The sequence below is a fragment of the Hyperoodon ampullatus genome (assembly GCF_949752795.1).
Source record: "Hyperoodon ampullatus genome assembly, chromosome: 11".
Lineage (NCBI taxonomy): Eukaryota > Metazoa > Chordata > Mammalia > Artiodactyla > Ziphiidae > Hyperoodon > Hyperoodon ampullatus.
Window position 1 is genome coordinate 92,226,846 of NC_136924.1, and position 23,981 is coordinate 92,250,826.

The 23,981-nt window shown below is 44.8% G+C and overlaps 1 protein-coding gene across 1 annotated transcript in view; it reads left to right on the forward strand.

Annotated features, from left to right (window-relative positions):
- GRIN2B (glutamate ionotropic receptor NMDA type subunit 2B) overlaps positions 1-23,981 on the forward strand; it is a gene marked incomplete at both ends in the record, with an annotated part of 299,444 nt that overhangs the window by 113,544 nt on the left and 161,919 nt on the right. The gene's annotated exons all lie outside the window — the stretch shown is intronic.

The following is a 23,981-nucleotide window of genomic DNA, read 5'->3' on the forward strand; positions in this document are numbered from 1 at the left end:
AGGACTGGTCATTGGGGTGGCGATCGTTTGTGACGGTGGGAGATCCGGATCCAGAGCTCGCCGCGCTGCGTTCTCGTTCTAAGAAACGCAAAACATCTCCCTCTTCTTGACCGCTTCCCGTGTGCCAGGTCTCACGCTAAGCACTTCGTGTGTTCGACCTCATTTAAGCCTCAAGGCAACAGCTCTTGTTAGGCAGCTTTTAAAAATTGTTTCATTTTATAATACAAGAGAATAGGCTTGTCCAAAGTCCTGCTGAAAGTAAGAGGTTCAGTTTGGAGTTGAACCCAGGTCTCTCTGATCGCTACACGCCTGATCACTATGAAAGATGAGACAGGCATAGAAATGAGGGAAGACCAACCTCCTTACCTTTGGGACACTGCTGTACAGAGAGGGAATGGGGAATAGGGTACATGGGTCTGTAAGGCACATGAAGAGGATTCGTCCCTTGGTTTTTAATCTGCCTTTGCTTCGCCTTTCTCTGCCTTTGAGATTAAGTGCTGGCGTAGAGGCAGCTTTGATGGTGGCTGTTAGTCTGGCTTATTGAATGAGAAGAAGGTGTGGGTGGAATCCTCCTCCCCTGACCTCACCTCAGAATCCAGCTATGATGGCAGCACATCCTCTTAGGGGCCATTGTGTGACCAAGTGGGGTAGAAAATTCTACACTGTGCTTTTGTGGTTTTGTTATTTGTATAAAACTGCTACATGTGTACACTGTAAAAATTCAAACAATATAGAAGAGCTAAAAAAAAAAAAAAAAAGTAAAAACGACCTTAAATCTGACTAGCCAAAACGGTCATTATTGAAATAATTAATGACTGTCTTTCTAGCTATCTCCTGGTGCATGTATACCTGTGTGGAGATAAATCTACAGTTTTACATAAATGGAAATATAACCAGACGTGCTGTTCAATAACCTGACTTCCTTTCACTCAATAATGTATTTTGGGTATCCATGTCACCTTTATTATGAACTATATCAGTGAGAGAGAAAGATATTCAGAAAAACTTAATCCATACTCAGGTACCCACCACCCAGCTTAACAAATAAAATATTAGAAACTGTACTGCAGGGAGGTTGAAATACATTTAGAGGAGGTTGAATGTGTACTGACTTGTACTTATTTAACTTCTGGAAGGGACTTGGACTCTGTAGCCTCTTGACTAAGCTCCTAATTCAGAGTTGACACTAAAAGTCATTTTTTGGTGGCTGCATCTGTGATCCAATCCTGATATCCCCCCACCTTGAACTCTCTGCTTTCTCTGCCATCCCTAGTTATCCCTACATGTTGGTACAGACCGTCTTGGTGTTCTTCTCGCCTCCCTGGCAATTCTGTCTCAGGCTCCCCAGCATGCTTCTTCCTTTACATATCTCTTAAATATTGGTGCTTCTTCGAGGTCTGTCCTATACCCTCTTTTCTTTTTTCTTTCTTTTCTGGCTGCACAGTGTGGCTTGCAGGATCTTAGTTCCCTGACCAGGGATAGAACCCATGCCCTCGGCAGTGAAAGCTCAGAGCCCTAACCACTGGACCACCAGGAAAGTCCCTAGACTCTCTTTTCTCCTCCATTGCCAAGAATACAATGAATGTCCGTAAGTTCCCCCAAACGGACATCACTGGCTGCAACCTCTCCCTTGAGCCCCACGTCTGTCTCTGTATGACCACATCTGTTCCTTTGGATACCATGGGTCCTAGAACATACCATATCCAAGGCTGCACAGCTGTCTCCTCTCCCATCAACCCTCCCACCCTCTTCGAGCCAAATTGGCACCACTTATAAACTTATAACATCCTGTTACCCGGTTTCCTAAAGTAAACATGTCCAAGGTGTGCTCGATGCCATAGCCCTGACACCTCGTAGCCAATCACGGCCTTGTCTGTGGACTTGCCCTGGAGAGCTTTCACTTATTTTCATCCCCGTGCCATCGCCCAGTCCACCGCTTCCTACTCGCATTGCTGCAGGGCCTCTTAAATCTCTTCTGGCTTCCAGTTCTGCTTCTTTTCAATCTCCTTTGCAACCGGAGTGATCTAAAATGAAAATGTGATTTCATCACTTTCTTGCTTAATACCTTTCAGTGGCTTTTCATTGCTCCTATAATAAAGTCCCATCTCCTTAATATGGTTTATAGAGTCTTCCACAGCATGAGCCTTCCTAGCTTTCCAAAGTTGTCTCCCGCCCCTCGTCCCTTCAACACCGCCTTCCCGCCACACTGAACTTACCGTGTTCTCTCTCCCTTCCGGCTCCTACTGCTGCCTTGAATGTGCTCCCCAGGCGCCCCTGCCCAGCCATACACAGATGCACGTGCCCCTTCACCTGCCTCCTTCTCTTCATCCCTCAGGATTCAGTCTTGGCATCCCTTCCCCTGGAAGCTGAGCCCCGGACTAATATCACTCGGTTACACACCTTCCCTGCCTCCTGTGCCTTTCCAATAAAGATGATCGTCGTTCTGTGGTCTGTTATCTCTCTTCCCTGTAAGTTCTCTGAAAGCAGGGACCCCTCTGTCTTCCTCATTCTCGTGGCACCAGGGAAGACACCTGGAGCAAACGAATGACGTCTTCCGAGTTGCTGAGCTGCCTGGTGCCTTCCTGCTCTACAGGAGCGTCTTTGTTCTGCTCCTCTTTGCAAGACAAGGGGCACCTCCTTTAAAAACTTACTATATATTGGGTTCTGTACATTCATGTTTTCTCCCTAATTCAGTTTATTTTCCCAAATATTTGTTCATTGAAACCAAGATGAACAAGCAGAAAACACCTGCCGAGCAACACAAGGAAATCAAGTGGGTATTACATTAGGGTCCATACATGTGGTTCAGGAATGCCTGCTTTTACCTTAAAACCTCCTCTGGGTAAGCAGCTATCTGAAGATAGTATCTCCCATTTGGCTTACTTCACATTAGACTGTAACTGTTATCTCGGAAGCTTGGTCTCTAACCATTGTATCTTTGAAACCACAATTGTTTTTTGTTTTGTTTTGTTTTGTTTTTTGCGGTACGCAGGCCTCTCACTGTTGTGGCCTCTCCCGTTGCGGAGCACAGGCTCTGGACGCGCAGGCTCAGCGGCCATGGCTCATGGACCCAGCCGCTCCGCGGCATGTGGGATCCTCCCGGACCGGGGCACGAACCCGTGTCCCCTGCATCGGCAGGCGGGCTCCCAGCCACTGCGCCACCAGGGAAGCCCCACAATTGGTTTTAACCTTTGTCGCCATCTCTTGTGGCCCCTCAGGAGCGTGGCTCTCCTCAGTCCTCTGTACCCCTTGCTTAGAGCTTATTGTCAAGAGAACCGCAAACGCCCACCCCTCCATCTTCTCAAGTGCAGCAGTCCTAAAAGGAACAAAGATGGCGCAGCACAGACTATTCATCCGTTCCTCCAGTACCAGGGCAGAGCAGAGGGAGAGTCCACCTTCCCTCAGTTTCCCAAGTACACTGTGTAAAGGTCTCACCAGACTTATCAGAGCGTTTCTCCACCAAGCTGTTTCCTCTGTGAACCTTCTCTTCTGCCCAGTTCCCTGAATCTTCCAGGCTTCTCCATCTGCCTGCCTGCTGGGCATCTCCTCTGGGCTATCTCCCCTTGTCCATGGACCTGCATCCCTCACGCTTCTCCATTGTCTTTTCCTTCCCCTCCTCCCAAGTGCAGCTTCCCATGGTTCTAGAATCCAATTCCTAGCCTCTCTTAGCATTTTAATATGTTTTTCTATCAGGACCCAGGAAGGATTGGGGTTGACGAACAGGGACTCTACGGAGGACAACATTCAACTCATCAGTGGGACTCAACTAGGCATCCTTGGTCAGCGGTCCTCCTCCTTCCCCTGGTCGGAATTCAGCCCCTCCTTCAGAGCTCTGGTCTCACTAGGGTCACTCCTTTAAATAACAGACCAAGCAGCCACAGCATTTAGCCACAGCAGGAAATCTTGCAAATAAAATTGTTGCAAATGCTTAACTGTCGCCTTTGGCCTGATGCTCATCTCCCAGCACCATTAGCAGCAGCATCCCCAGGAAGGCTCCTCAGGACGTATCTGGGGGTGACCCAGCCAGGGATAGCGCCGGCAATACAGAGTCGGGAAACGTCTTCTGATCTCACTTTCTGAAAACCCAGTGGCATTCACAGGCCCTGTCGTCCGTCCCCAGAAGCATTGCAACGGGAGGGAAATCCCTCATTCACACCTGACCAGACTGTGGCTTTCTTTCCACGTGAAGGAAGTTCCTAAGTCTAGATTTCGGGATCACAGACAGGAGATTCTCTGAGATCCCTGAGTCCTAAAGAGAGACACATATTTGAAGTGATTTACTTGTTAGTTATGGAAGGAAAAAAAAACATCCTCAGAGGGGATCCATAAAATGAACTATTTCTTTCACTGTCAAATGAATGCTATTTGTCACGTATCAGTCCAGATTCCTTACTGATAACTTCTTAGCTCTTGGAAGCTTGGCTCACTATAGACTTGGCGACTGTCTCCAGATAGGCTATAGGCTGCTGAATAAGGCTTTTTACCAGGGTTGCAAGAAAAATACAGAAACCCAGTTAAATTTGAATTTCAGATCAATGACAAATTTTTTTTAGCATAAGTATGCCCCAAATATTGCATGGGACATACTGATATTAAAAGATAATTTGTTGTAATGTTACAGGGCTCCTGAATTTTTTTTTTTTTTTTTTGCTAAATATGACCATTCTGCTTTGTACCCTAAGAATTCATTTTAATTATTAGCATTTATTGCATTCACTTATGCCTTATTAGTAAATGTAGTACAGAGCCCTTATACCAAGACGTGCTGAGAGCATTTTATTCCAACTGGGAACTTTTTTTTTTTTTTGCGGTACGCGGGCCTCTCACTGTTGTGGCCTCTCCCGTTGCGGAGCACAGGCTCTGGACGCACAGGCTCAGCGGCCATGGCTCACGGGCCCAGCCGCTCCGCGGCACGTGGGATCTTCCCGGACCGGGGCACGAACCTGTGTCCCCTGCATCGGCAGGCAGACTCCCAACCACTGAACCACCAGGGAAGCCCCCAACTGGGAGCTTTATTTGGTTGAAAGAGTTGGAGAATTTCTTATGCCGTGCATTCTCGAGGTGAAAGGTCTTCTTAGTTCCTGAGAAAATTCTGAAAACCTTTTGATACCAGATGATCTAGAAGTGTTTCAAAAGTGGTCAGACCAGGTGTCTAAACTCTCCCTTACCCCTCTGAGCTAGAGAAGAATTGGTAGCTGTTCATAGGCCCATGTCTATATTTTTCCTTTATCACTTCCCGGAGGAGCAGTTGGCGGTGAGTTTCCTTCTCAGTGTGCCTCCAGTACTTGGCCAGTGCGTTTCTCTCACGTAGTTGGTGGCATGTCTGCCACTCACCTTTGGACTCTCTTTCTGTCCTGGGGGCCCAGTGCTCCTACTCTTCATACATGGCAACTTAGGGGACTTGTAGAAAGAGCAGTTGTTCTTTGAGATGGCTGGATCTCAACATAGCAAACCTCTTATGAACCTTGCCTAGTTATTTTCCCCTGGTGTCCTCAGGTTTCCTACTCAACAGTTGCTTTGCCCTATCCCCTGACACCCCCAAATTCTTCCTTCCCCGCGCAAGTCACCATCTCAAAAGGCCAGAATCCTCCTCTGGCCCAGCCTTTGAGAGATGGGGATAACCGCTGTGAAGAAAGGTGCTTTGTTAGGTTCTTATTAAAAGAGATGTGATGAACACTGTCTTCCTTTAACCTTGGGGCAGATGCCACATCCTTGAAACCATTGTATTAGCGGGATTGTTCCCATGGGATGCCTCCTTGACTCTTGGCCTGGAAAGTGCTGAGAGGTTAAGAAAGAAACGAGGAATTGAGTCAATTAGTTTTTCAGACACCATGGGCAAGATTGGCTTGGTCATGACCTATCTCTTAGTTATTGTTAAATATTCACGGAGTGCCAAGCACAGGCAGATTTACGGCAAGGCAAACATGTATTGTAGGTTGACTTCATATAATTTACACGTGAACCAGTCAAAAGTTTCCGTGAATGCATAGCTATAAGTGTACTGTTAGGCATGGTGGCCTTTACCTGCTTAAAGAAATCTACTAGAATCTAAGGAAATTCCCATTTTTCATGTGAAATGTTCAGTAAAGCAAGACACAACCTGCGTATATAGAGACAGACTTTATCTGCTCCGTGGTGTGGCAGGAGATATAAATTTGGGAAAATAACTGAAGAATCTAATAACTCTCCTGAAAGGTATATCCACTGCTGATTGTAATTCAGGCAAAGCAAGCTTTAACTGTTCACGGAGGAATGACTGAATGTGAGGGTGATTCAAGCTCTTCTGTTTTTTTGTAGCCTTTCACCTTCCTCATGTCACATGTATAGATGGTCATTTCAGCAAGTGATTTTGCTTCTCTCCCTTAAATTCAAACCTGTGAAGAGCGTACTCAGCTGTTGAACACTGAGACCCCTATATGATTCTTCCCTTAATCACTATTTGATTCTAGAGCTGACTTGCAAAATGTAAAACTTACCAATGACATATTAGGTGTTTCTTTTTCTTCTCTTTCATTTTCCTCCTCCTCCTCTCCCTCCCCACTCTTTTCCCTCCTCCTTTTAAAAACGATTTACAATTTGGAGGAGAGGGCAGGAGATACAGAGGGGGAGTGAGTGGGAAAGAATTCCATTTCACCAAGGACAATTTTGAGCGGGGGCAGGATGCCCATCTGCGCTGGGCAAGAAGACACAGGTGGTCCAGTATCCACGGGAAGGAATAAGATGGTCTTGAAGAGGAAGGAAATGAGACCAGAGCAGGGCAGTGGCTCTCCATGGAGAAAGCAGACAGGCTCATTCTGAGAGCAGACTCTGTCTCAGAAAGCATGTGGGTTGGTGACGATGGTCAGGGTTAAGAAGAGGGTCATAGGTAGATGCTCAAAAGCAGCCCATTATCAGCCGGGCTGGTAAAGTTAATAACTCCAGTGTTGGTTGCCTTTCTGAATACTTACTGCACACCCGGCATTGTACAGTGACCTAATTGGATCCTCACAAAAATCCTGTTCCACGCAGATGTCCTCAGGAGACGTTTTCCGATCACCCTTTTAAGGGCAGCTTATCCTTCCCATCCTCCCAAGCTCCGTATCCTCATCCCCTGCTATATTTCTCTCTGTAGCACTTACCGGACATATTGTGTATATTTTCTTTTAAAATATTTTGTTGTCTCACTCTCCTCATTGAATTTAAGCTCCAGGAGAGCAGGATTTTTTTTCATCTCTGTGTTTTCTAGCACAGTGCCCAATACATTGAGGTACTTGATAAATATTTGTCCGGTAAAAGCTTGAATGAAGGCAGGAATCATTATCCCCATTTTATATGTTTTTAAGACACCCGAGGCCCACGCTTGGGCAGTGTGATGCCAGGATCTGGCCTGGATCTGCCTCGGGGACCTGGATTTCAGCCCCTCACCCTGCTGCAGAGTAATCAAGCTTTAAAGAAACCTTGGCTTCAAATCAGAGCACCGCTGCTGGGAGAGGCCTCGGTGCTCATCCAATCCAACCCTTTCAAATTACGTATTCTCACGGGATAGAGGGTAGGTAGGATGGTGAATGGATTTTACAAATGTGAGAACAGAATCTCAGAGTGGTCCCTCTTCTCTCGGAGGCAGGGCGGGCGGGGGCAGAGGCCGGGTGTCCAGTGGCAGGAGCAGCGCTCTGCAGAGAGCACGCCGCCTCCCGGCTGCCTGCCCGCGGCCTCGGGTCGGGGGGAGGGGGGTGGCTGGCAGGCAGCCAGGGCTCCCCTGTTCACCTTTGCCTCGGTCTGGCAATGTCCCCATGATCCTTGCTCCCTTGGTTCTTACCCAGACAAGGGTGCAAATTCACAGTTAATGGGAACTGAAGCTGGTGTTATTTAGGAATTGAGTGGGAGTTATTTCTCCATCTGCTGTCTCTTCCCACCAGAGGATTAAGGCTGGCTGAGCGGCGGTAAGGATGGGGGCGAGCTGCCAGAAAGCGCGAGTGCCGTCACCACGGGCTGGATGGCTGAGCGAAGGCTCGACCACAGCCGGCCAAGGTCAGCCTAACAGACACAAGCTTCCTGAGAGCAGAAATGCTTCTGTGGCTTTTGCATCTATATAAGACCTCGCACATTTTAAATAGATGGTGGTCTGAGCCTTTCTCTCTTTCCTCTCCAGTGGAGCTGTCGTAGATGGGTAGGTGGTCCTCTTCTGGAAAGATTCCTCCAGGACCTGATGTGGCCATTAAGGGTAGGGAGGAAGCAGGGTGTTGAGCATGACTGACCTTCAGAAGGAGTGGCCGAGGGGTGTGACCCAGCGCTGCAGACAGGGGCACGCAGACGGGAGGAGGAGGAGGCGGCCGCGGGCGCTGGGGTCGGGGAGCCCTCCCTGGACCTTCAGGGTTTCATCAGCGGCTCTTTCTCTTCCGGGAGGGCCCGGCAGGGTCAGCGTGCACAGACTGGCACCAGTCCCCAAGCTGGGCCGGCTGGTCACACATGAAGGGACTGCTGCTGACAGATTAGAGCCCCTGCTGCTAGAATCTGTTCCCTCTTGTTCGGCTGCCAGCAGCAGCAGGCGGCGGGGGCTGCTGACCGCCTCCCTCGCTGCTGTGGCTTTACTTTCCCTCATTCACTGCCGCTTCCTGCCGCCCCTCACCTTTCCTTCTTTGTTCTTCCCTCTCTCCTTCTCCGTAGGGTGTTCTCTTCTCCCCAGCTTTCCTGTACAAGCTTTCAAGGCGTTCCTGCCTTTCACTTTCTGCGGTCATACATGACCGGGTGGAATTCTTGCATGCACACACACACACACACACACACACACACACATCCAAGCGCACGTGTATTAGACATCCAGACAGCACGGATATTTGTATGCGCATTGGCATCTGTCAAGTGGATAAAGAATAATTCAAAGAACTGGGTGAAAATACTTTCACACAGGACATCTCCCCACTTCTTCCTATCACTGAGACCATTTCGCTGATGGCACGCAAAGGGCTGCGGATGGAACAGAAGCTGGGAAGAATCCTTTAAAATGGCTTGCCTGCACTTAGCACTGGTGAATATCAACAAGGTGTCTCCCATCCACTCTGATTTCATTTTTAAAATCTCTATGGCTGTAAGGATGGTTGCTAAGTAACCCTAGCACATTTACTGTTTGGGCAAAGGAGATAAACTTAGTAAGCAAGTGGGTCTATATAATTTTAAGAAACCCATAAATGTCTTCTTTTTCTGAAGGAAAGATCTTCCCTGACAAAGCAGCAGAAATAGCCATGGAAGCCACACTGTGACAATATCATGTTCATGCTAAGTGGTCCTTTTCACCATTCCCTGAAGGAAATCACACGTGGAGTCCACATGAGGTTGTGTGTCAAAGTACATTTAGCGATTGACATCAAGCCAGATGATCAGAACCTTCAAGTCATTCATGATCATGGCTAATAATGATGATACTAAAAGTGACGATTTTCATACAAGGTATCTTCATGCACATCATCTCACCAGATCATTACAACAAACCTGTAAGGGCTTTGTCTACTCACTGCATAGATTGACAGTGGAGATCAACAGAGAAAACTCAGATACTTACTCTCTTTTCATTTTCCCAGCAGCATTTCCAGACACTCCTACCTACTTTTTTTTTTTGGTCCTTGAACAAAAATCTATCAGGAGCTTTTGTTTAGGCAAAAATAACACAATAGAATGTCATTATAATATAGTCCGTTATTACATAGATTTTAATAATATGTCAAATTTCTCTCATTTTGACTACATAGAGAAAAAGCCAGGTGTGTGTGTGTGTGTGTGTGTGTGTGTGTGTGTGTGTCCGTCCCACAGGCTACGCAGGGCCATTACTCTCATTGTTCTGTTTCCACAGCTTGTGTGTGTTCACACATAGACTTACCTCTTTTACCTGGGAGAGGAGGGGTCACATATTCAACAGTATGATGTTGAACCACAAAGAAAGTAGGAAAGGGCTTTGAGCTAAAACCACTGACACAAAATTCTTTCCCTAAAATGAATGTGGCTTATTTTATCTCAGAGTTCATTTACTCTAATATTATACATACATCTAAGACACTTGTGGGACAGTTGGATTAGATGTGGCATAGAGTGTCAGTAACCCAGTTTAAACAAGACATGTGAGCATATTTAGGTGGTTTGTCCAGAGCTGGTATGGCAGCTGCCTGATCATCAGGCCCCAGACTCCTGCTAGCTTTCTACTCTTTTATTTATAGGGTATGGCCTTCATCCTCATGCCCAGGATGCCTGCAGAACTCCAGTTTCAAGCAGCAGATTGAAGTTAGAAAGGAAGGAGGGCAGGCTCTTTCCCTTTCATGGAGATTACCGTGAAGTCCCATACTTTGCTTATAGCCCATTGGTCAGAAATCAGTCAATGGCCACAGCTAGCTAGCTGCAAGGGAAGCTGGCAAGTTCCATTTAGTTTAGTTTAATTTAGTGTTTGACCTGGGCAGTAATAGGCCCAGTTAAAAATCAAAGTTCTCTTAACTAGAGAGAGAAAGTCAAGGCCATATGTTTGGTAAGCAGCCCGTAGTGTCTGGAGATACTTGCTTATCTGATTTACCAGATGACAACAGCTTAGAAATAACAAACATGATGGGAATCAGGTAGGTGAGCTGACAGCATTAAGAAATAAACAGAATGGTAAGGTGCAGAAAGTATTAGAAAAACCCACCGAAAGACCTTGATAGGAACATTTGTCTAAGATCATTTGGGGCAAAGAGCCTTATACTCCCCAGAAAGCATATACCCCCTTTAAAGCATCCCTGTAGAGCAAAATAGCATAGTCATTGTTAGGTCATCAATAAGAGCTTAAATTATATTGATTGTCTTTGGTTTAAGGAGTCAGCGAATTCTATAATACCTTTCTGAAATTTTCCATTTAAAAATGCTTCTTGGGCTTCCCTCGTGGCGCAGTCATTGAGAGTCCGCCTGCCGATGCAGGGGACGCGGGTTCGTGCTCCGGTCTGGGAAGATCCCACATGCCGCGGAGCGGCTGGGCCCGTGAGCCATGGCCGCTGAGCCTGCGCGTCCAGAGCCTGTGCTCTGCAACAGGAGAGGCCACAACAGTGAGAGGCCCACGTACCGCAAAAAAAAAAAAAAAAAATGCTTCTTGTAATCAAGAAAAAGCTTGATACCTAAAAATACTAAGCTTCAGCAATTTAGAAAATTTACCTAAAAAAAGGTTACTGAGTGCTGTGTGCCAGGTGTTTTATATAGCCTTATTTAATCTTAAAAGTACATTTCAGAGGCATTATTACTTCCATTTTTCAGAGAAAGAAACTGAGATCCAGAAAGGTTCAGTCACTTGCCTACTTTCCATACAGGTAAAGTTGGGACTCAAACCCAAGTCTTGATGGATTCCAGGTGTACTTTGCCCCACGTTGTCCGTCCTTCTGTGGCTGAGGACCAAGTCAGTTAGGCATCAATGTGATGTCAATGAACACATCATTACCCTGCAGGACAGGGTGGTTTTGTAATAGTTTCCTTTCTTGGGCGCTCTGCTGAATTCGTGTCCTGAAGCCATGATAAATCCGGAAACAGCCCAGGAACAGAGTCCCTTGCACACGTGTTAGGGACGTTCCAGGCCAAAGTCTGTTTCTTTTTCTCTCCATCCTGAAGTGTGTCACATCTATATTTACCAGCCTTGCTGTGATCTTTCTTACACCTTCCTCTTCAATTAGAAAGGATGATTTTTTTTTCTTATCTTAGTCCTGTATATTCCAAAATCCTTTAAGCCCACATATAAAAAAGCAATAACTTGCAGTCTTGGTGGACCTGAAAGTCCTTTGAACTGAAGTGAGAGCAGACTTTCTGTTTAAGATCCGCCAAGGCCCCTGGAGGTTACAGACACATGGAACTCACTGTCAGGGGCGTGTAATAAAACGAAACAAGACCTTGGCCTCTGTCATGATTTACAAATGTCCTCCAAGGCCACTATTCATTTTTGAGAGGTCAGATAAGTTTGGATTTGTTTAAGGCTAATACTTGGCCAGAGACTAGAGAAAAAAGCAGTGCTGTTGGGAGTGAAAGAAACATGACATGGGGAGGGTAGCTTTTCTGTACTTCCCAGTATCACATTCACTGCTAGTTTTTTGACTCCCTCTTATGTCCTGCACCCTGTGCTGGGTGCTGGGCATACAGACGACACACCGTCCATTTGCTTGTCCTCACGAGGAGCGGGGCATCCACAGAAAGTTCTTTCCCTTTGCTGGTTTGAACTTATTTTTCTTGTAACACAAAATGAATTGCTTAAGAGGCTAGCAGAATGAGGCTAAGAAACCGAGATCAGAATTTCAGAATTTGTTTGTTAAAAGTATCAAGAATTTCCTGATACTTCTGACACAAGGCATGAAGGATGTCCTCCGATAGAGAACAGGATAGTGGAGTGGAAGAAGAGAAAAGAACTGTTCTAATATCGCTGATTCCAGCTGAATTCTTTGATCTCATTGTCACGGATTATTAGCCACCTGCAAACTCAAAGCCTCATAAAAGAATTTTCTTTTGAAAGAGATCGGAATCCCCTCCCCCACAAATACACATGCACTTTGTGTGCTCACTCACCAGCAAGTTTAAAAATAGGAGCCGCGGTGTTGCCATGACTCCCAGTCTACTCAGCAACCCTCTTCTCCCTTTGATGTGACTTTTCGGTGCACAGTTGACCAAGGCTCTGGCTCAGAGCGGCCTCTAGCGGCTCAATCCTTAGGGAAGCACTTCCTTCCCGGATGCCAAAATTAACCCAGACTAGCCAAGTTGAACACTTGTGTGTTCTGCACCATTCTCCATGTGATTGGCTTTTTGCAGACTCTCAGCCACGAGGAAAACACCAGTCAGTACCTACTGTGTGCTAAAAACCATGGGGAACAGTCCAGAAGCTTGGGTCTTGCTGGGGGAATGAGACCTGCATCCCACAAACATTTTGAGAGCAGCTGCAGGGCAGCTGGGGGTAGAGGTAGTAATAGAGAATGAGGTAATTCATGTTAAACTGTGTTTGCTGTGATCATCAGAAGTTAACATTTTTCTTTTCCAGATAAAGGAGGCTTCTAAAATGTATCACTTGATGCTGATTTAACAGCCTCAGGGAATTACTGATGTGCTGACTTGCTCCCATGCTGTCTTCAATTCCCCGTGTTTGCGGTTCCCTATGTCAGTGTTTCTCAGTCCTGACTATGTGTTAGAGTTTCCTAGGAAGGTTTAAGAAACTGTGTACATATCCTGGGGTCCCACCCTGCAAAATTCTGATTTAGGTGGACAGGAGAGGGTGAGGGCCTGGGAACTGACATATATTAAAAGCTGCCAAGTTCATTCTAAAAGGCAGCCAGGGTTGCAAATCACTGTGTTCAACTCTGCTGCCATTTTTGTGGCCCCAGTGACCAGAATAGGGTGAAAGGCAATGATAGCATTTGCATAAATTTGAACTTGGCGTTAATGGGAGAATTCTTTCCTTTAATTCTCTCCTGAAGACCAGTCTAAAAATGGTGATCCTTATCAGCACTATGAAATTTAAATTCTGGAAAAGGTAAATACAGGAAATTCTGGAAGGGGTACATACATTGGTGGTCCTCTTGCAGGTGGTCATGCTTTCCTGGTGTGGTTTTTGGTCCTTTTGCTGGTACTCCGTGTGTCTATTTTATGCACAGAAATGAGTCTCCGTCAGTAAAGCTGGCAGCATGAGCATCAAAGCAAATCTGACTTTAAATGGCATTTCAGTTCGCCTGTACTTGGATTATAAACGCAAAAGAAACAGAACTTTAAAGCTTCAAATTTGATGTCTGCTGGCCTTGATGAGAAATTGAGGCTTTGCTAAATTTTGGAGCACACAAGTGGTTTTTAAAATGAAAGTTATTAGCACTAGAAAATGAGGTTCTTTGTATTACTACACTGTTATTACATTTAATGGAATTGCTCCCTAAAGGGCTACAGAATGAAAGGAAAAGCAGTTTAGAATCAGGAAGACACGGGGTGAGAGGTAAGATAAGAAAAAAGTGGTGGGCTATCGTGGTCTTACAGCTCCCCCCACCCAGAAGCTAGGGGAGCTCTCCTTCAGGGCAGCCCACTGCATTGGGCTTGAGAATGTTCTGGTGTGGGTTTGCAGGTGGTCTCATCTGACTGCTGTGAGCAAGTAAGCAAGTTAGGCTGAGGCATAGCTTTGGAATTGTATTATACGAAGGAAGGACAGGAGTCTTCAAAATCGGGTGATGCCATCCATCTTATTAAAGACTCTGCATGGCATGAACTGTATGTTTGTCCAAAGGAATAAGAAGAAGAAGAGAAAGAAATGCTACATTATTGTTGTTAAAGCTCTTTGTGATTTGTGAGTGAGAACCATGACAGTCTCCGGACACACTTACCAAGTAGGTGATTATTAGGCGCTTGTTATCACTGGCCTTGACCCCTGTTTTCCACCCACCCTGCCATCTCTCCCATGTTTATCACAAAGGTGCCTGGCTGAACACATGGCATTTTGCAGCATCAGACTTGGGCTTTGTTGAATGGACAGGAGAGAATGAATGCAGAACACTTGTGCTCCCCCAGACTCCAGGTTTCAGATCCGGGCTATTACATGGAGCCTTCTGGTGTCTCTACACCAAGTGCATAAGAGGAGGGAGGAACTAATCACTATGGAGAAGCATTTATTAATTGCTGTACAACGTGTGTACCTCTTTTGGGCTCAACCAGGCATGTTCTAATATCGAGCTGGCTCCTCAAGGTTGGATTGAGAACGTCTCATGCAGGCGCTGTCAAATCTTTATTTTGCATACGCCCAGTGACTGGTGCTATAAGTAGGATTATGTGTTTAGCTGTTTGTTTCTAAGTATTTAGAGGTTGTTTTTTTTTTTTTTTTTTTGCGGTACGCCGGCCTCTCACTGTTGTGGCCTCTCCCGTTGCGGAGCACAGGCTCCGGATGCGCAGGCTCAGCGGCCATGGCTCACGGGCCCAGCCGCTCCGCGGCATGTGGGATCCTCCCGGACCGGGACATGAACCCGCCTCCCCTGCATCGGCAGGTGGACTCTCAACCACTGCGCCACCAGGGAAGCCCTGTTTTTTTTTCCTTTTTTTTCCTGGATTTCTTGGCAGGGACGCACAAGACAATTTGGGGTTCTGCGCTGGAGGTAAAGGGCAGAGACAAGGAGGTGTGGCTACCATCCTGCACTGCAAACCTCAGACAATTATGGGCCCGTGGCACTTAGTGGCCGAGAGCCCGTGGCCATTCGTAATGTTTCTTGTGCTGCACAGGGGTTCCTTTTCCTTGCTGCCACTGTTCTCATGTCAACTTCGTTTCATCCTGGCTCTTTGGTGCTGTCCTCAGGCAGCGAGGAAAAGGTGGACCAGAGTTAATCTCCCCAGAGCAGCCCACTGTACTGTCTTATGTGTTGAGTCAAAAGGGTGACCTAAAAATTATCAAACTAAGTGAAGTAAGTCAGACAGAGAAAGACAAAAACCATATGATATCACTTACACGTGGAATCTAAAGTATGACACCCATGAGCCTATCTATGAAACAGAAACAAACTCACAGACGTAGAGAACAGACTTGTGGTTGCCAAGGGGGGTGGGGGTGGAGGAGGGATGGACTGGGAGTTTGGGGTTAGCAGATGCAAACTATTATATAGAGGATGGGTAATCAACAAGGTTCTACTGTATAGCACAGGCAACTATATTCAGTATCCTGTGATAAACCATAATGGACAAGAATATGAAAAAGAAAATACATATGTATAACTGAATCGCTTTGCCATACACCAGAGACTAACACAACACTGTAAATCAGCTATGCTTCAATAAAACAAATTTTTTAAAAAAATAGTAAATTGGAGAACTTTCAAAAAAAAAGGGTGACCTAGAAACTCCATATGCTCTTCTGGAGGGGCCGAGGGTACAACCAGGAGTTGAGTGGTGCTTCTTTTTCCTCTTTTCTGTGGGAGATGATAGTTCATGTGTCTCGGTGTCAGGAAAACTGAGACATGTTTCTTTTTCCACTGAAAAGGTAAAATTGGAAAGTGGGAAAAGAAAGCAAGTACAGCATTGATTCAGGCTTCAAAATCTTTTGGGTCCCTTGTAAAGGACACGCATGCTAAGTCTGTCAGCCCTGGCAGTGACACGTGCTTCAGATTGTGAGCTTATTTTTTTTCCAAAAGAAAAGAAAAATGCCTGTCTCTCCCATTGCTTCTGAGCACTGGGAAAGGATCCTACTTCTCCACACTTGGTCATACCAGCTGTCGAATCAGTCACTCTGGTTATTAGTAAGCAGCAGGGAAATATGTCTATAAAAAAAGAAATTGACAGGAGATATAAAGAAGGAACAGGACATATCTGAGGGAGAAGAGACGTTTCAGAAATAAATGAGACTGGGGCATGACCCTGTAATGCCTGGGTGCTGAGAGCATGATCACAGAGCCCGCAGAACTTGCCGTTGGTCCAGCCTGCGCTGGCCCATCCTAATGGAGTAGAGAGAAACATTACGGCAGGGAAGCAGTATGTTTAACGCAGCAGCATCATGCCTTGCTGAGAAAATGAAAACCCTGCCTTTGTGAATTCAGTTAAGGGGTGTGAGCTCCTGAAAGGGGGTACGTGCTCAAAATCCCTCAAATATATTCTGCTTTCCTTTACAAAGAAGAAAGAAACAAGGCCTGATCAGAATGACAATGGCCCCAGCAAGCATCTGCCAGGACGTTGAGGTCTGGTGCCTGCTTTGGATGATGGAAAGCCCATCACCTTGGCATCCATGCTTTTTTGGATGGAGCCGTTGCCACTGAAGACCTCAAAGTGGCTAAAGTGGTCTTTCTCCAATCAAGTTGGGGGTGAGGAAGGAGTTGCAACCCAAGACTTATTGACTTAAATAAGATTTCAGTATGTTGCAAATAATGAAGAATTGGATATCTAGAGCAGAAAGCTAATTTTTCCACCAGTCTCTGATGGCTCCCTTTTATCTGCGGGATGTGATATGTTTCTCAGCAAGCCATCAGAGACCTTGAATATCTGGGTCTAACTTTTATGATTGGGCTTATGTTATTCAACTGCCTCCCTCTTCCAGCTCCCTGCCTGGCCCCAACATACCGTGCTTGTGATCCAACAACACCCAGTGACATGACCGACCATTCTCTAAATATGACAGTTTTTTTTACTGCTGCTGGCATCCCATGGGTTGTACTCTCCAATAGTCCTCTTTCAATTCCCTTGGCGGATACATGACTGTCCCTTAAGATCTAACTCAAGTGTCACCTCCTCCATGAAGTCTTCTCTAACAGTTCCAGGCAGAATTAGTCATCCCTCTCTTTGTGTTCCCATAGCCCTGCGTTCACACCACTATTATAACAAACACTTAGATGTGCCAGCAGTTCAAATTAAAAGTAGATCTGAGCGCACCCGAGGCTGGGACTGTCTCATTCATTTTTCGTAGCCGCTCCAGGACTCAGTGCCTAGAAGACTCACACATTTTTTTTTGCTGTTGAATGAGAGTGTGAATGAATCAAGATGAAAGGTGGGGCCTATGCATGTGGAGTGAAAAAGTGATTATTCTTTTTAAAAGTTCAATATGCTATCCTTCATGTGTGAAGGTGATTTTTCTGATTCATTGGCAGTAAAAGGTAGGCTTTGGACTAGTTTTCATCATTGGCTTTATGTGCAGAGTGCTCACATGGCCTTCCGCCTTCTAATCAGTCACGTGGACTTGGAAATGATTCCTTGCTGCCCTTTGCTTCTTTTATATAATAGTCAGACTCCATAATTCTTGTATGGCGCCCCCGAAGTTGTCATTGTTTTCCATAGCCACTGCCCTCATTACCTTGTGCCCAGATGCTCATAACATGCTGTTCTAGGTCCCTTTTCTTTCATATCACAAAAATCATCTTATACCCACTCTCAGGTTTATATTTTTCAAATATCATTTGGATCATTTTGCTTACGTGATGAAGGACTGATGGGGACTTCTTTTAGCCAAATTGATACTTAGCAGTCCTCCTCCCTAGATAGCAAATGTCTGCTCTCAGAATCTTATCTCAAATTACTTTCCAAAAGGGACCTCTTTTCTAGGCCTGCCCCTCTCTTTACCATGCAGCAATGTGGTCTCTAGAGGGAAAGGGGTGCTGTGCTGAAAGCATGCTTCTGTTCCCAGCTTTACTACCCATTTGCTGTGTTACAAGTCATTTTACCTTTTCAGACTTTGGTTTCCTCATCTGTAACATAATGTCTTGGGGAGATGCCTGCCCGAAAAGAATTTGGAAAAAAATGAGCCCTGTGTTCCTTCTGATTAGGTTAGGTTCTTTGATTTTATGAGGTATTGAACGTCTATGTTCCCTTCCAACCCTGTGATCAAAGCTTGAATAGCTTTGGAATCCAGAACCATGGCTTCATTCCTAGCACACATTATACAGCAGCTGACCGAGCACCAGGAGGGGAATGAAGAGTCAGGGCCTGTGTGTTAAGCCTGCCTTTTGCATGAGTATACACACCAGAAGCTGTCCTTTTTCAGATTACTTTTAGTTTTCCATTCAGCTAAGCTTTTGACTCACTTGATAAAGAAAAATAAATGGGCCAGATTTTATTTTCTTGGATTGAAAAGATTTATTTTGTATTCTTCAAGCCTCAGCAAACAGTAACCTGCAGTAATTCACAGTCCAGTTACCCAATTCTGGGCCATCTGAGCTCCATGATTCTGCTTTCCTCTTCGCAGGCCCAATTTGGGGTGGAGCGTTTTCTTTTTAAGAAACACGATCTGAAGGTGAACACGGTAAAGGTCAGGACATGGGCCTCCAAGTGCTTCTTGTTGGCTTTTCTCATTTGTTAGTGTTCTACTAACGAACTGCTCAGCATGCCGAAGGTTGGATTTTCATGATACAATCCCTTCAACCTTGCCCTCCACTACTTTTCTTCCTCTCAGAGGAATGGTACAATTATCTTTCTGGTTGCATGTGTCAGAAATTTGCAAGTCATCTTTGATTCTTTCCTCTCCCTCAAACGCTTCATCTAATCAGTTTTCTAATATTACTGGTTCTATAGCAAAATATATTTCAAATCTGTCCGCTCTTTCCCATTTTTCCTACAGTCCTAGTTAAATTAGACACACACACACATATGTGATCATTTAGTGTTTGTGTCTTTCTCTGACTAGACTATTAGCTCCATGTTGGCAGTAGTGTGTCTGTCTGTTCCACTCACCATCGCATTTTAATACTAGACACTTTAATTGGCTCAGAGCAGGCACTTATTAAATATTTGAAAATCAGTTAATTAACTTAAGCTAATTGGAAAATTAAGCTTTGTATTATCTATGGATTTGATTTCCTCCGGGCCTCTGGATTATCTATTTAAGACTTTGTTTCAGGTTCTATTCTTAGACTCTATGTTTTTAACAAATAGTGCAGTGTCTACTCTGTGCAAGGAGCTATAATTGGTGTGAAGGACAACACAACAAAAAAGACATGTTCTCATTCTCTTCAGAACTTGAGTTTAGTTGAAGAAGCAAAGGCTACATACACAAAATTGTTGAGTAAGAGTGTAAGACACATGGACATATATACACTACCAAATGTAAAATAGATAGCTAGTGGGAAGCAGCCGCACAGCACAGGGAGATCAGCTCGGTGCTTTGTGACCATCTAGAGGGGTGGGATAGGGAGGGTGGGAGGGAGACGCAAGAGAGACAGGATATGGGGATATATGTATATGTATAGCTGATTCACTTTGTTATACAGCAGAAACTAACACACCATTGTAAAGCAATTATACTCCAATAAAGATGTTAAAAAAAAAGTATAAGACAGAATATGATTAAGTGCCTCAGATGGGTAGTACAGTTCATATGCTACAGTCAAGGAGTGTTATCTACATAGGTTGAAGTTGCAGCCTTGAAACACTGTGGAGGAATTGGAGGCAATGGAACTTGACCTAGACTTCAAAGAATGTAGAAGGTAGAGGCCCAAGGGAAGGTGACCTTTCTCCAAGTGGGAATGATAGCATGATCAAAGATTTGGACTTGACACTGAATGTTCATGTGAGGGTTATATTGGGATCAACTTCATCTGAATGGACTTGTAGACAACTAGTGGGAGTAAGCGTGGGGTCACTGTGGGACAGAGTTGTTTTTTTGGAAAGGCTAGAGTTGGAAAGGTACCATATTGGGAATTGGCATCTAATTGTGTGAACTTAAGTCATTTAGTCTGTTCAAATCTCATTAAAAAAATAGCATGGTAAGGAGCATGCATCAATAAAAAGTAGGATTACATCAACTTTTAGTTAATACATGTTATATTTCTGTAAAGGAGTTGAATTAGACACCACTGGGCTATCTTTCTGCTTCAGAATCTTCTCTTTAAGAAACAGCCTATTTAGTTTTTGAATCCCTGCTTTGGGCTGAATGAGTGTGACTGCTAACCAGTATGTTATGGAAAACCCTGAAAGCTAGATTAATGTCATTTAACTTTATCCTGAGAGGTTACTGTAGGAAAGACTCGATGAAATGGTTATGTTGAGAAGATTAATCCCGTACCACTATATGAAAGGATGGAGGAAGAGTCGTGAGTGACCCAAGGGTGGGAGACAAGCCAGACCTACTCCAAATGCAAGGTGACCAGAGCCAGGATTTTGGTGGCCTCAGAGATCGCAAGAGAATTTTGAAGAATGCTATTTTAGGATCTATTAATGTCCTACATAGAGATAATACAGGAGATAAAATAGTCAAAGCTGGCTTTTAGGTTTTGAGACTGAAAGGCTGGTGATGAATCAATGGAAATGGAAAAGTTGAAGTAGAAACCTGTTTTTCACAGAAAATATGTTAAACTCTGAGCTGAGGGCAGGACATGTCAGTGAGCATGTCTTGCAGTGTCTACAGCTAATCGAGTCTGGAATGTGAGGTTACAGATTTGAAATTCATCAGCATAGTGTTGATACAACTGTCAGTGGCCAGCTGAGGAAAGATCTGCTCTTTCAGGAGAAGAGTACGTAGAGAACGGGAAAGTGAGATTTGGACTGAGCCTTGAACACCCAGTACAGTTGGAGGGAGGACGAGGCAGAATATTCAGCAAAGGCCACAGGCCAGTGGATACAGGGAGGGAGGCTGTGGTGATCAGCTCTGTAGAGGGCAGGCTACTGAAGCCGAAAGAAATGACCTTTAAGAAAGCAAAAGGTGGGCTTCCCTGGTGGCGCAGTGGTTGAGAGTCCACCTGCCGATGCAGGGGACGTGGGTTCGTGCCCCGGTCCGGGAAGATCCCATATGCCGCAGAGCGGCTGGGCCCGTGAGCCATGGCCGCTGAGCCTGTGCGTCCAGAGCCTGTGTTCCGCAACGGGAGAGGCCACAACAGTGAGAGGCCCGCATACTGCAAAAAAAAAAAAAAAAAAAAAAAAGAAAGCAAAAGGGATCAATAGTGTCCAATATGGTAGAGAAGGCAGGCACATGTGGTCCATACATAGCTTTTATTTCCTCTTTTTTACCATTAACTACCACTGATCAGGGATTGATTATTTAGTTTTTTGATTACTCAGGTCAGTTGCCTAATTTCTGATAAAGGGTGATCCGACTGTCCAAGATGGTGGAGTAGAAGGACTCTGAGCTCATTTTATTATTCTGTAAATAGCATAGGGAAGAAATTAGAGGGAAGGGAAGGATTCAACCATTTTCTCTCCATTACCAGGTATAGGAAAATGCTGGTGGGCAAGGAGCTTAATATTGACTATTGGTAAAATAAAATTTAGGCCCTTGCACGATATAGGAAGCCAGAAGGGTCTCTCAACATCGGGGCCCCATACTTACCAGCTGAGCAACCTTGGCCAAGTTACCTAACCTCTCTGAGCTTGCTTCTTCATCTGTAAAAACATGGGTAGCACTAAAGGCTTCCTTTTGTCTTCATACTGGTTAAATGAGAATGTACGCAAAGTGTATACAGAGGACCTGATATAAGTGCTCGAACAACGTAGCCATTGGTTTTGTTATTATTGTCTTATTCTACTTGTTTTATTGGACTGTCCCTGCTCTATTGACATTAACAACGGAGAATTGAATGAAGAACTGTATTTAGAATGTGTAAACATTCAAGATTCCATTTTCTTTTCCTCATTTTTTTTCCAAGAGGGACAGATTTCTTCCACTCCAGTTTTGTAAGAGGTAAAATCTATATGAAATCTAGACAAGGACTTACCCCTGAATCTTCCCTGCCCTGGGCTCCCAGCACTGATTTGTCTAAAGGGTGGTGATGGCACATTTATGGAGAATGCCAAGGGAGGGCCTGGAAGTGCTACATGATAGCAGGAATGAAATTATCTTAGTCTCTCGGTTTGAAGTGTTCTCCTGATGTCGGAGTGGGGAATCATCTTGAAAGGAAAAAATGTGTATATTTCTGAGAGCAAAGATGCATGTGATGACAGTTTAGATTTTTGCCCAGAGATGCTGGCATTTTCCTCTGGGGGTGGTTTTTCTGTTTCCAACAGCGTTCCCGTTGCATTCCATGTTCTCTCCTCCTCACCCTTCTCCTCCACCCCCTCCCCATATGTCTTCCTCTTTGTCTCGCCCACCCTACTCCTGGTTTCTTTCTGTCTCTCTCTTCTCTTGTTGGTTATTTCCCTTCAGTAACAAAGTGAATCCTGTCATAGAACAGAGGATTACTTTCCCCAAACCCATTCTCCATCTCTTCACCTCTTTTCTGAAAGTTCTGGAATGAGCAAGAGATGTGGGAAACAGTTTTTTCTCCAGATTCTATTGTACTTCTCCCATGTTTTTCCCCTCTGGTCATTCATCTGGCACCATCCTCTCTGCAGCTTCCCCAATGCTCTTCCTTCCCTTCTCTTCCAAGACTGTCTCTCCATGAATCACCTATTCCCAACCCAAGAATTATCTGGCCTTGGAAATCTTTATCACTCAAAATCTGGGGCAGACAGGGAGGGAGAGAAGGAATAAAGTTCTCTGAGAAGGAGTTTGGACATGGGGGAAGATGACCTGAGCAACCAGATGCAGCTGTAGGAATGGCAATGAGTTATCTGGGACAAAGAGTTATGACAGATGAAAGGACTTGCAGAGGCTAATTTACATTAGCCCCTCCCCTACCCCAGGGAAGGAGCAAATGCTAGTTTATTGTTAGCATGTTTTGCTTTTTTTGTTTTGAAACACGATAGCTAGTGCCAGATGAATGACAGAAGAAAGAAAGCATCTGTCTTAGACTTTAACTACATCTCTGATTACATCTCTTACTCAGATGGAGACACAATACAGTGAATGAAAACACCATTGTATTATGTTGTTGGATTTGTGTGAGAAGGCACTGGTGTATGTAGAGGGTTTTACTATTAGATGATGAGGGAGACAGAGTTTTCTTTTGAATGATTGAATAAAGAACAGACAATAAATAGATATCAGTTCTGTGCAAAAAAAGTCCAGAGAGAATTAATGGGGAAGAACATGGTAGGTTATTAGGTTATTCTGACTATAGAGTTACACTAGTTACACGTGACTGTTGGTAATGGTGGCAATAGAAAGTTGTATTCTGTCCATCCATCCATCCATCCACCATCCATTTATCCATATATCCATCTATCCATCCATCCATCTATCCATATATCCAGTTTTTATTGAGCGTTGTCTGTGTGCACAGCCAGTGCTAGGTGCTGTAGGAGCCCTACCAAGTTTATACTTTCTTCCTGTCATTAAGGAGTTCTCAATAGTCTCAATTTTGAAGTATACACAAAGAATGTGTGAATTGGCATCGCCTCTGTCAGGGCCTTTATCCCCACTTCCTTTCTTAAAATTGTCTTTGAAGCCAAAAACTACAGCTCTATGAGTATCTCCTAGGGATTAAAGTGCCCACAAGACAGAGTGCTAGATTGAGTTTTTTTAATACTTGATTTAGTTTTTGTTTCTTACTATGTATTGGAGAGTATTCTGATGCAGAGGGAGTTATGGGCACCCTTGGAGGTTGCGTGATGAAATACTGGAGAACTACCACACAGTGCTTCTCAGAAACTGAATCTACAAAAGTGTCAGGCTTCACTGTCTCTACCCACACTTCCTGAAAATTCCATTGACTTCC